The sequence below is a fragment of the Rattus norvegicus genome, chromosome 19 (assembly GCF_021556685.1).
Source record: "Rattus norvegicus strain SHRSP/BbbUtx chromosome 19, alternate assembly SHRSP_T2T, whole genome shotgun sequence".
NCBI lineage: Eukaryota > Metazoa > Chordata > Mammalia > Rodentia > Muridae > Rattus > Rattus norvegicus.
The window spans coordinates 63526095-63539605 of record NC_141552.1 but is presented as its reverse complement, the minus strand read 5'-3'; the positions used below and the strand labels follow the sequence as shown (position 1 = coordinate 63539605).

The 13511-nt window shown below is 52.8% G+C and overlaps 1 protein-coding gene across 3 annotated transcripts in view; it reads right to left on the bottom strand.

The window, feature by feature from the left end:
* Positions 1–13511, bottom strand: part of Gse1 (Gse1 coiled-coil protein) — a 355080-nt gene that overhangs the window by 213950 nt on the left and 127619 nt on the right. The window lies entirely within an intron of this gene.

Here is a 13511-nt window from a genome sequence, read left to right as displayed (position 1 = left end):
CATTTATTTATTAATTATGAGTACACTGTCACTGTCTTCAGACACACCAGAAGAGGGCATCCTATCCCATTACAGAAGGTTGTGAGCCACCATGTGGTTGCTGGGAATTGAACTCAGGACCTCTGGAAGAGCAGTCAGTGCTCTTAACCTCTGAGTCATCTCTCCACCCCACCCCCCATGTGTCCCCTTCATAATCTGTAAACTATACTTCTTACCAGGGAACAGAGGGTCACAACCAGGACCGGCCCCCAGCCTGGGTCCCATGCAGCCTTCACTGATGTTACCTGTGATAAAGGAAGTGTCAGATGTCACTTGCATCTGCCCTGGGACCAGGAGGACCAGAACCTCAGAGTCACCTGTGCTGGACACCTGGGCCCTGAGCATGCCTCTGACCCTCAAGGGGTTCTGTAGCCCAGGTCCACATTTCTCCACTCTTGGCCCTCCTGCCTTTTTCTTCTTGCTTCCAGACTAGCAGGCAGCCTGGAAGATGGGTCAGCATTAGTTTTTTACCTAGGCTTTCCCAGGCTGACAGCACTCTCAGGGAATGTAGAACTCAGTGGCCCCAGGACCTGGGAGCACACAAATGAGCCTGAGGACAGGCTTGGTGCTGGCGTCAGCTCTGGGTCAGCCTCTGGTCCACAGTGCACAGGGTGAGGAGGCTCATGCCTTGAGGCAAGCCGTAGGACGGTTGGTTCACTATCCTGCCACACCTCTCAGAGTCTGTTAGGCTGGATCTGGTACCCCAAAGCACTGCCTCTTGGGCCAACTCTCATACCACACATGCATCTCTGTGTCCCTGAACCAGAACACTGCCACCACTGAGTCAGGGCTCAGCTCTCTGCATCCCACATCCTGGATCTACAGGCCTGGATGTCTGGGCAGCAGTCCCAAGACTCACACTCCCTCCTCCGAGCCGGTGCAGGCTTTCCCTGGGACTCACTGTGGGCCCACTCACTCCTGGGCTCCTCTGGTCAATGAGAAGTGATTGGCCCAGCCTGGTCTAGCTGCCTGTGGGGACAGCAGTGGACTCGCTCATGGGATGCACGGGTAGACAGGGAGAAGGCTCCTTCTCTCTGCCTCTCCATCCACCTCCCTGAGCTTCTTTAAGAGCTAGGTCCACACTTGGAGCTGGGTACAGGCTTCGGCCTAGCAGGGATAGGCAGGCCTCCTCCTGCTCCCCAGAATCCCACATGGCTGTGGCTTACATGGGGGCCAGGCCCTCAGAGGTAACAGGTCGCTTCCCCATAGTCCTGGTTACTCTGCCACTGGAGTTCTCCTAGCAGGCTTGGCTGACCAAGACATTTACTACACAGAGGAGGAAGACTATGCCTTGGAGAGCAGAGACCCAGAGCCCTCATTCACATAGCAACACAGGAGGTCAACATAGAGGTCAAAGGTCAAAGAAACAATGTCCAGGGTGGGGTGCAAGGGAAGTATGTGCATATGTGTGGGAGACCAGGAGGAGGCTCAGAAGAGAAAGGCTTTCTGGAGAGGAGGCTCTAGGGTGCAGAAGGCTGGGTGAGTGGTGGGCTCAGAGGGACTCAGAGGCTGAGGTGGCTGTCTAGGCAGGGCCTAGTCTGGGCTCTTGTTTGGGGATGGGGGTTGTAGATGCCCGTGGGAGACAAGGGGGCACGGTTTATAGGGAGGGTGGAGGGATAGGAGGTGCCAGAATTTCTGGGACTAGGGTCTCGGGCTCCTCTTCAAGGAACTTCCCCTCTGACAGGGCCCCTGTTCTGAACCCCTTCTCCCTCTGGCCCTTAGCCACACGGTGCTTTCCCAGTCGCCTGTTCCGCTGCTGTTTCTTGATGCATTTGGAGGTGAGAGAGACAAACCTCACTGGAGGTGAGGACCAGGGCGATTGGCCTGCTGTCCCCAAGGTACCCTGGTGAGGAAAGGGACAGAACCAGGTTCCTGGAGCTAACCCCACCCATCTGAGGTGTCCTCAGCTTCTGTTTCTGGCTATGTTCCATTGCACTGCCTCCTGGGCCACTAACAAAACTACAATCAAAGCCTCTGAGGGTGGGGAATCCCCCTCCCTCCCCAACCTGCTCAGCAAAGTGGTCTAGATAGGGGGACTTCGGGGTCCAAATGCACATTGTCCTAATTCAGCAGCTCACAAGGCTGGTCCACCACCCCTGAGTTCTGGAGTGACCCCACCATCCTGCATCTGACTAAAGAGAGTCACGCTTGAGGTTGGGGATTTAGCTCAGTGGTAGAGCGCTTGCCTAGCAAGCGCAAGGCCCTGGGTTCGGTCCCCAGCTCTGAAAAAAAAAATTAAAAAAAAAAAATTTAAAGCAAAGAGAGTCACGCTTACTGTCCACTGCGTCCCTTTCACTGACATTAGGGACCCTGAACGCCTGGAGGCTAAAGATGTAGTCAGCCCAGCCCTGCTGACTAGAGCAGACTGCCAACCAGCAGGCTCTATGAGACACCGTCTCATCTTGAAGCTATGAACAGAGTGCCACCTCACAGGGTGAAGTAGACCTCGTGGCTGTGACTGGGACACAGACCCTAAGCAGAGGGAGCAGCCAGGTTAGCCAGCTGGGTGTGCTGGAGTCTCTGGGTTATTACAGTTGGGGAGGGGTCCCGTGGGAGAGAATGGAGAGACACGAGGAGGGGACCACAGGCCGAGGACCACTGAGGCTTTCAGAAGCCGGGGCAGGAGTGAGGCAGGTCGTACACATGTAGGAGGAAGCAGGCTGTGAGGTCTTAGCCTCAGACGCAGCTGAGAGCGCTGACCTCTAGCCTAAAGGGAAGAAGCGCGTTTGGAGCCACTCAGCTCCAGGTGACATGTGACAGCAACCGCAGGAAACCGGTGTGACGGTGTGACGGGAAGAAGGCGGTTCCCAGACTCACACACCACACAGCCATCACTCAGTAGTGTTCCTCAACAAGTGTGTGCTCAGAGGAGCATCCTCCGGGCACAAGCTCAGCTGTGACCTTGAGGTAGCCTTGGCTGAGCCCTGACCGCTGGGCTTCCTGAAGGCGATGCTTCTTTTGTTTTTGTTTCGCTACTGAGATTTGTTGATTTTATTTCTTATGGGTGGGTGTTTTGTCTGTGTGTAAGGCACCACCTTTGTGCAGTCCCTCTGAAGGCCAGAAGAGAATGCCAGATTCCCTGGACTAGAGTGACTTGAGGGTGGGAACTATCTAATGTGGGTGCTGGGGACTAAACCCTGGTCCTTTGTAAGAAGAGCAGCCAGTGCCCTTAAACACTTGGCCATCTCTACGGCTCTTCTTATAGCTACCTCACCAGGGGTCTGAAACATTCACTTAACCTTCAGAGCTCCTGCACAAAACATGTGTTGACTGGCCTTGGCTAGCCCAGGCCCTGAAGAGAGAAGGAAGGTTCTGCAGTTGGGTAAGAAGCCACTTGGATGCACATACCTGGGCTCTCCAGATCTAATTTCCTCTTTCTCCTGCTACACAGACCCCAGCTCCCATTCACACAGTGAAAGCTCGGATGTTTCCTCTCCTTGTGAGCTCAGGCAGAGGGAACCAGGTTCTCTCTTCATGAAGGCCAGCCAGCAATGACTGAGGCCTTTGAACCTCCCCCCTCTTGACTGGAAAGCCATGGGACATTCTCTCAGCATGGCCTTCTATCTGTGCCAGCCACAGGAGTTGCCTCCTTGACAGCACACAAGAGTTCTGGAGTTCGTGAGCACTGGGCCACAAGTCTGTCTTGTGTACTTCTGGGCCTGAAGAATCTGAGGCACACAATAGATGCTAAGACCACACACACACACACACACACACACACACACACACATACATACACACACACCACACACTCACATAATACCACACACACATACACACACACACACCACACACACACACCACACACACACACCACACACATACACTACACACATACACCACACACACTCACATACAACATACATACATACACACACACACCACACACTCACATAATACCACACACACATACACACCACACACACACACCACACATACTCACATACCACATACATACACATACACACCACACACTCACATAATACCACACACACATACACACACACACACCACACACACCCACACACCACACACATATACACACCACACACACACCACACATACTCACATACCACATACATACACACACACACACATATACACACACACCACACACATACACACACACCACACACACACAGACACACACACATACACACATACACACACACTACACAGACAGACACACACACACACACACACAGTGTGGAGGTAAGAGACCCACAAACAGGGAATAAATAAATTCCAGATGTGAATGAAGCAGAGAGAGGCTGCAACCCCATCAGCAATTGTTAAAAGCTGGATGGTTGGAATAAACCCCCACAGGACACAGGAAAAGTGTCACACATATGTGGCCTTCAAAATGGTGGGCCAGACTGGTTATAACACTGTCTCCTTAGGGCCCCATGACACTGCCCACGTGGCCCACAAAAGTCACTCCAGTGGCTCCAAGCATGGTCTTTGTGTGTTTGCATGCTTGTGTGGAGATGCGGGGGCAGGTGCATAAGTGTGTGTAGGTCACACCTGATGTCAGATATCTTCAGTCACTATCTTGTTTTTGAAGACAGGGCCTCTTATTGGTCTGAAACTCACCAACTAGGTTAGGCTGGCCAGCCCACAAACCCCAGGGGTCACATCTTTTCTCTCCTCCAATTCAGGGATCACATGTGTGACCCAACACACTCAACCTTTACATGGGTGCTGGGGACAGAACTCAGGCCCTCACGCTAACTGAGCCGCACCACCCCAAGCCCAGCCACTGCAACCCTCAAGCCCCTCAATTTATCTTTTTCTTTCCATTTATTTTATATATATGAGTTCACCAATGCATGCCAAAAGAGGGCATCGGATCTCATTACAGATGGTTGTGAGCCACCATGTGGTTGCTGGGATTTGAACTCAGGACCTCTGGAAGAGCAGTCAGTGCTCTTAACCACTGAGCAATCCTTCCATCCCTCGATCTATCTTTTTCCCTGAAAATGTCTATTTCTAACCTTCTGGGGTAGAAATTCCAATTGGCGGTGGCACTTCTGGGACACAGCACACCGGGCACAGAGGTCTGCCCTGATCACAAGCTGTCAGGAAGACACTGAATGGATCTGAGCCGACACTTGGGTTACCATTCCCCGCTGCCCAGACTAAATATCCTTTCTACTGTTTTATAAAAATTGAAAGAGGTGGCAGGCACACACGGCCACACACCAGCCAAGGAAGTGTAGAAAAGACAGTGTATCCCATTGGGTAGGAGAGGTCATACAAAGAAGGTAGATCTGCCAGGGGTGAGGACATGGGCCTACGCCTCAGCACTAGGAGACTGCTGCAGCAGGGTCATGAGTTCAAGACCAGCTTGGACTTTAGCATGAGACTCCGACTCATAACAACAAAACAATTTTTAAAAAGAGGAAGGGGGCACAACGGAGGGCATCGGACATTGGTGCTAAGGACACTGACAAGGGGCCAGGGTTTCCTAAAGTCCTCAGAGAACACCCCAAGGTCAATGTGCTCATTGGAATGCTGGCCCAGCTGAGCATGGTGGCACATACCTGTTGTCCTAGCTCTCCAAAGGGTAAGGCAGGAGAAGGGAGAGTTCCAGGCTACCCTGGGCAACATGGGCAGACCCTATGTCAAAACAAAATGTCTGCTAAAACGGGAAGGGGGAAGGAGAAAGAGGGAGGGGAAAGTCAGTCTCTGCTTATGCTTTGTGAGCCCCACTGTGCTCAGAGAGACTCTAGGTCTTTTCTCTCCGGGTAAAAGGCCTCTTTACTGCTGTGCCTTCAGAGGCCTCTAGGCTTCCTGCCCTGACTCTAGAGCCACGCTTCCAGCATTACGAGACGTTCCCAAGATGAAAATTACTGCAAGTGGGAGCCAGGCATTAGATGCCAGCTCCACGGGTAGCACCCAAGAGACAGGACAGCACAGTGAGGTGTGCGACAGGTGCCCAGGAGGTCCTGCTGCAGAAGAGTGTTCTGGGGGCAATGTACAGGAAGCTGTGTCCCACTCTGCAGTCCCTCAGTGGCTCCTCAACCAAAGGCAGAACCTGTCTCATCTCTCCACATGCTGCCATGGGCACTCTCCCAGCTGAGTACCCTCCCTGCCTTCCAGGCAACAGAGGCAGCCTCAGCCAGAGCCCACATTTCTGACAAAGAAGAGGAAGAGGCAGGGTTGCTGGTGACAAGCCAGAGCCCTCATTCTGTGTGCTGGAGTCACACTACTGTCACACAAGGCCACCTCTTGCCTTCTCACTGTCAGTGTGCTAGTTAATTTTTGGTCAACTCGACACAAGTTCCAGTTATCTAGAAAGGGGGACTGAGAAAGCCCCTCCATCTGGTGGGCCCATAGGCAAGCCTGTGGGGCATCTTCTTGAAGGATGATTGATGTGGCAGGGCCCAACCCACTGTGGGTGGTACCGCCCCTAGACAGTGGTTCTGGATTCTCTGAGAGCAGACTGAGAAAGCTATGAGAGGCAAACCAGTAAACAGTGCTCCTCCAAGGCTTCATGTCCTACCTCCAGGTTCCTGCCTTGGCGGCTTCCTTCAATGGATTAGTAACAATCCTGCCCTCTCTGAAGTTGCTTTTGGTCAGTGGTGGTTTTTTGTTTGTTTGTTTTTTGTTTTTAAGATTTATTTATTTATTTTATATGTGTGAGTACACTGTAGCTGTCCTCAGACACACAGAAGAGGGTGTCAGGTCCCATTACAGATGGTTGTGAGCCACCATGTGGTTGCTGGGAATTGATCTCAGGACCTCTGGAAGAGCAGTCAGTGCTCTTAACCTCTGAACCATCCCTCTAGCCCCCCCTTTCCCCTTAAGATTCATTTATTTATGTGCTTTATGTCTGTGGGTGCTCTATCTGCATGTAACTTTGCATGTATGCCTGCACACCAAAAGAGGGCATTAGATTCCATTACAGATGGTTGTGAGCCACCATGTGGTTGCTGGGATTTGAACTCAAGACCTCTGGAAGAGCAGTCAGTATCTAACCACTGAACCATCCCTCCTCCGGCCCCTTGGTCAGAGTTTTATCACAGGGATAGAAATCTTAACTAAGACGAGCTGGACAGCATCCTTGTGCCACCGATGGGGAAACCAAAGCACGAGACAACACCCGGCCTATACCAGAAGCTCAGTGGAGCCAGGTCTTAGGACACAGCAAGCCCGGATCCATGTGTGTGGAGATGCTCACATCTCGGCTGCACAGCAGTTGGGAAAAGGGGGATGGGGTGGGAATGGCAGTTGGAAGGAGCATCTCCCCTTGCAGATGTCCACTTCTAACAACTCAGGGTCCCCTGTCATGTCTCCTAGATGCAGCCCCAGCACACAGAATCTCTCCACAGCTGCAGCTCAGCCCAGGGGACCTGTGTCTCAGAACCTGTGCTCTCAGGAGCCCCTGAACCCGGAGCCACCACACCCCTCAGGAACAAAGAAGATATGAAGCCAGTCTTGAGGTAGGCAGATGACACAAAGAGGGCCTGGCACGGTGCTGTTCTCAGAGGACTCTGGGAAGTAGGCAGGAGATAGGAAAACAGACAGACAGACAGGCAGGCAGGCAGCAAAATCAGGGGGAAGCCCTGAGGAACCTCAAGCCCAGCCTGTATCTGAAGGATGGGGGGGGGGAGGTCAGGCAAGCGGTGTCCCCCACGGGGGCCAGTTGAGGAGTAACTTCCACAGATCCTGACAACGGATGTCCCCCACAGAGAGGCCTGACAAAGGTGTCCCCAAAAAGGCCACTTCCTGGCTACAAAGTACTGCAAGGCTAGATCCCACTCACCACTGCAGAGGAGCTCAGGGTCCAAGGACAGTGGGAGTCCCAGGGGTAGCCTCAGAACTAGGAAACAAGGCCTTAGCCTAGGCAGGACACAGGCTCAAAGCTCTAGAGCCTGAGACGCTGCCAAGGAGAGTGGCCACCTGGTGCAGAGACAGAGAGACAGAACTCTGCCCAGGCCTCTCCTCCTCAAACACAGTCAACAGTGCCATATCAGAGCTGTGGTGGCAAGCTCTCTAGATTCTTCCAAGGGTCTGCTGGGGAGGGAAGACAAAGGCTACCAGGAATGTTGAAGGCAAAGCCAGGAGCGAAGGGACTTGTAGAACCCTGTCAACCATGTAGGACCTCCACAGCAGAGCCTTCCTCACCGCCTGTCAGCTCCTGCCCCTAACGGCCCAGTTATTTCGACACGGTGTCAGGATCAGTGGAATAACAAACCTCAAAGGCTTCCCAGTCCCGATCGCGGAGCCCACAGGGTGCAGACTACAGCAGTGGCTACGAGAGAAGGGTTAGCAGCAAAGTTGTTCCAGGTCAGCCACACAGAGATTATGGTATAAGAGTCAGGGAGGAGAGGGTCAGCAAAGACCATGAAAATGGTTGTTCTGCATTGCAGGCCCTGAAGACAGACCTGGGGTTTGAAAGCCAAGGAATGTTCTAGAAGGAGGATCAAGCTTTCTCTGTAGCCTCTCAGAAACTGACCCTGTCCATCCTGGATTCCTTCAGTGAGACCTGGATGAGACTTTATAGTCCAGGCTAGCTGGGGATGCTCCTGCCTCAGCCTTCCTAGTGTGGGGATCTCAGGGAGGTGTGTGTGTGTGTGTGTGTGTGTGTGTGTGTGTGTGTGTGTGTGTGACGCCCAGCTCACGATTTATCACAGCAGCCATAGTAAGCTGACATATCTGGATGCAGCAGGTCAGGTGCTAGCCTGCAAGATGAGAGATGGGAGGAGTCTTCAAGCACGAAGGCTGTGCAGCGAGAGACAGTGCTATGCCTCTCCTACCACAGGGCCTCTACACAGTGCCTGCCATCACTGACCCACACACAAGGGAGCCACTTTCCTTCTCAGTGGTGGGCAATGTGACAGCTAATATTGACTGTCAGCCTGACTGGATTTTGTATCACCTACCAGACAAACTTCTGGGCATGGCTGTAAGAAATTGTCTTTTCTTTCTTTTTTTTTTTTTAAAGATTTATTTATTTATTATATATAAGTACACCAGAAGAGGGCATCAGATCCCATTACAGATGGTTGTGAGCCACACCCCGTGGTTGCTGGGACTTGAACTCATGACCTCTGGAAGAGCAGTCAGTGCTCTTAATCACTGAGACATCTCTCCAGTCTGAGAGATTTTTCTAGATTGGGTTAAGTAAGTAAGGGAGACCCCTCCTGAATGTGGGGTCCTGGACTGGATGCAGAAGCCTTCTCCTCTCTGCTCCCTGACTGTGGAAGCCATGTGACTCTTCCCGCTGGCTGCCCCTCCCGCCAAGCCTTCTCCACCGCTGTAGCCTGGAACCCTGAGCTAAGGAAACACTCCTCTGCTTCTAAGTAGCTTTTGTCAGGCGTTGGAACACAGTAACAAGGAAAGGCAGTAACACAGGCAGTAAGGATACCATGGGTAAACTAGTGTGTAGCAGTCCGGCTTCTGCACATGTGTGCTGGTGAGAATGTGTGGCCCTCCCCTACCCACTGCAGTGTGTGGACGCCAGCATCTGGAGCGGGTGGGAATGAGGCCACAAAACCTGGTAGCCATTTGTACACACAGCTAAGCCCCAGTTCTCTCCGGTTAGGACTCATGAAGCCCCATGCGGGGGAGGGGGCACACATGCCCGGCCGGACCAGTGGTAATAAGGCTGAGAAAGGGAGGGGCTGGGACTGGAGTGGCTGGCCATGGCTTTTGGCACACACACAGCTCAGCTCACCAGTGGGGACTGTGACTTGTACTATCTCTGCTGATAAGAGAAACTCGCCACACGGGAGATTGCTACACAACCCCGAAAGGACATGCAAAGCTACCATCCATCTAACAGGGCAGGTGGCCACCCCGATGGCCATGCAGGAAGGCCGTTCTGAGACAAGAATGACGCACACTGCTGTTGTAGAGTGTGTAACCTACACAATCTTGCTTGGCAGCTTCACTGTGTCGATGCATTTGTGTCACGCCCCTGACGATGACTCCGTGGGACAGCCTCATTGCAGTCAGAGCACCTGAGGCTTCAGAAGGTCCTGAAGTTTGTTACTTAAGGCCAGGGCACGAACCCACCATGATCCTAAGGCTGTCTCCCTCCTGTCATGATGGAGTGTGTACAATTGCTTCCACTCCAAGGAGCCTACATTCAGCACAGGACAACTGCTTTGAGAGCCCTCTCCCACCTTGCCAGCCTCCTTCCATATGCGCATTGAAATGGTTCTTGTTCCAAATAGAGGCTCAAGGCTGTAGACAGCACCAGTACCCTCACATTGCCAGGAAGGCTGCCCACCCAAGATTCCAAACTACATCCTTCTCTGCGCAAGGAACTACACACCAGGCTAAGGTTCCTTTGGGCCTTGTTTGCTAGAGGAACTGTGGTTTGACTCACCATGATCCTCACAGGTTGGAGAAGTGGGCCCAAGGTGCCTACAGGTGCTGGTCCATTCCTCCCATGGCCTAGAAGTGGGCCTACAACCAGCAGTGGCTCTCCTAATGCGGTGTCTCTGAGTTGACACTGCCTACACAAAGTTTGTCTGGTTAGCCACCCGAAAGCTTCACCATGGACAATTCCATCCCTGATGTAGAAGTGGCCCTGTTCCCTAAGTGACACTAAATCCTATGAACCTTGGAATCCTGGTGGGTAGAACCCAATGGCTTGAAACTCATTGCTTTGCACAAGGATTCCTGGGAGTCTGGCCTGGCCCAGGCCTTTCTCTAATTAGCTCCATATAGAGAAAACTTGCAGGGGAACAGAGTTGAGGAATGGCTGGCTGAGGTATTTACAGCCCTGCCAGAAAGTAGATGTCCCCTTTCTGCCCTGACCAACCATCTCCAGAGAGAACTGTTCAAGTCAGAACTGGCTGAAGCCACTACAGCTGGGCTGTCAAGAGGCTTCATTGTAGCTAAACTCCAAAAAGATGGGGAACGTGTGTGTGTGTGTGTGTGTGTACGCACATGTATGCATGACATGGGTTATGTGCATAAAAGAATGTTTCCTGAGCAGGTCTATGTCTGACTGTGGCCCCAGTGTGACCAGACACCCCTCCTCTGGCCGCCGTGCCTTCCTCTCCATGAAAGACTGCACACCCTTAAACCGTGAGCCCAAACAAACCCTTCATGAAGTTGCTTTTGCCAGGCATTTTGGCACAGCCATGAGACAAGCGGCTAACATAGTCCACATGTTTGTGGGGAGTCCATGTACACACCCCACACCCCCATGTGCTTCAGATGTGTACAGGGCTGCTACGTGTCACCTATGGGTGTGAATGGACATTGGCGTGTGTGGCTACTGTGGAGCCCAGGGTCTAGACAATGTCTCGGCACAGACACACACACACACACACACACACACACACACGATACAGTCTTGAGACCTGTGCATATACCTGCTAGAACTGATTTCCACCCACGTACTATGCAAGTGTGCGAGTGTATCTGTGAGACCTGTATCTTTCTCTGTGTTCTTTGGTCTTCGTGTCTTGCTATTTGCATGTATGCACCTGTGTGGGTGTAACCGTGTGTGTTGGTAGGAACCCACGTGTGTGCACACATGCCCTTGTCTGTCCCATATGTTTGAGCACCTGTATTTATGTGTACACTCACTGGTGCTATCGATGTTTGTCCGTGGCGGGGAGGTTCCGATCCATAGTTTCTGTGTGTATCTGTGCACATGTTTGCATGTAGCCCATCTCTGAGTCCCATGTGACCCACCCTGCCGCAGGCAAACAGTGCACAGCTGGTGTGAGCCACGCCGCCCACTGCTGGATGAGAGGTGGCAGGTGTAAGATAATCCATCAGTCACCGTCAGTTTCTGAGCGGTACAGCTGCCCCCTGTGGGACCTGACTACAGGCCATGTTCCTGGCCTTTTCCACTAGAAGCTGCCCTGGGCCATCCATCCTGGTGGGAGCAGCTGGCAGACGGGGCCCAGTGCCCTGCCAGGCTCTCACTGCAGGGTAGGCCTGCCAAGCAGTCTTCTTTGTCTACTGACCTGGCCCCCAGCTCTGTCTTGCTTAGACAGCAGGGATGTCCTCATCCCTGACCCCATACCTTGGCTTCCTGACTCTCAGGGAGTACTGCCCCCACCTTCTTTCCCCCTTCCCCAACCCAGTGCAGCCTCCAGAGCAAGTCCGGTTGTAGCCACCCAGGAGTCACCTTCGGGGACACAGAAGTGATGACACCTATCCCCAAACGCTCTGAACAGGGCTCCTTACTGGAAATTGAAATGTCACCCCCAAAACTTATGGCCTGGGACTTTCTGGATCAGAGTTAAAGCGGGTTGTAGAAGCCAGACACAGGATTCAAACTCCAGTACACAGGCACTGCCGTTCTGCTGAAAACAACACACACAAACACACATGAGCCTCTGCTTGCCTGGGTGTCACAGAAGACTATGGACTACCAGCCACCAGGCACATCTCACAGACAGAGGATTGCTGAAGGTTCCTTAGCCCAAAGCCTCAGGTGCACCTCTCCCCATACACTGGCTGGCTCTCCTGTAGAACTCCATGAGGGGCTGGCCTGCTTTGGGGAATGTAGTCACCAAGAATATTCTTGGACCCCCACAGTCACACCTCAGGGTGGACTTTGCCTGGAGGGGTGGGCAGGAAATGCAGAGACCAAGTGCTTTCAAAACCCAACCCACAAAGGCACATCCTGGACTTTAGTGGCCTCAATAGCAATTCAGAGCACCCTGGTTTCCACAGGGCATGCCTGTGGAACTAAAGGGGTGCTAAGGGAGGTGCTGCCCACACAAGCACAGCCTTCTGCCTATTGACCCGGGGAAGTTAGCAGGGCTATGACGTGCTGAGGTTCACACACACTTCCTTGGGACCAGACGTCACAGGCTGCGGAAGCCAGGACCACTCACAACTATGGCAGTTCACAGATGTAAGGTTCTGAGAGAGTTGGCTGAATGTATAAGTTTTGGGGGAAAGGAGTGCCAGTCTCTGGCAGCATCTGCACTGTACCCCCTTCTCCATATGGCCACCCTATCCACACCTGCCAGTGTCTGATGCCCCTCAGGCCCCCCAAGGCTAAGCACTTGGTCTGTCGGGTCCACCTGAGGATTGAGTCCATCTCACAGAGGAAAGGAGACCGGAACTGGAAGATGAACACCTCAGATCCAAGACTGGGCCCTGGTAGTTCAACCCACTGTGTCACATGATCTCTGGCCTGCATGTCACCTCCCTCAGCCCCAACTCCTGCTGTTCTCTAACAAGCCACAACACAGGTCACTACCACTTTAGTGGCCCCTGAATCTCCACTCCTCCCCGGGGACAGCATGGATCAGGTTTTCACAGGTCTTCCCTAGTACAGCCTCCTCTAGGGAGTCCTGCATGGCCTACAGTGGCCCTGCAAGCATCCCCGGGACCCTGAGAAAAAACTAAGGACATAAATGCCCAATGCATCTTCAGAACCTACAGTGAAGGCCTCGTGAGCCCACAAGTGGTCCACAAGTTCCCTTGAAAGCCACCAAATAGCAACAGAGGGACGTAAGACCATCCACCTGTGACACCTCAAC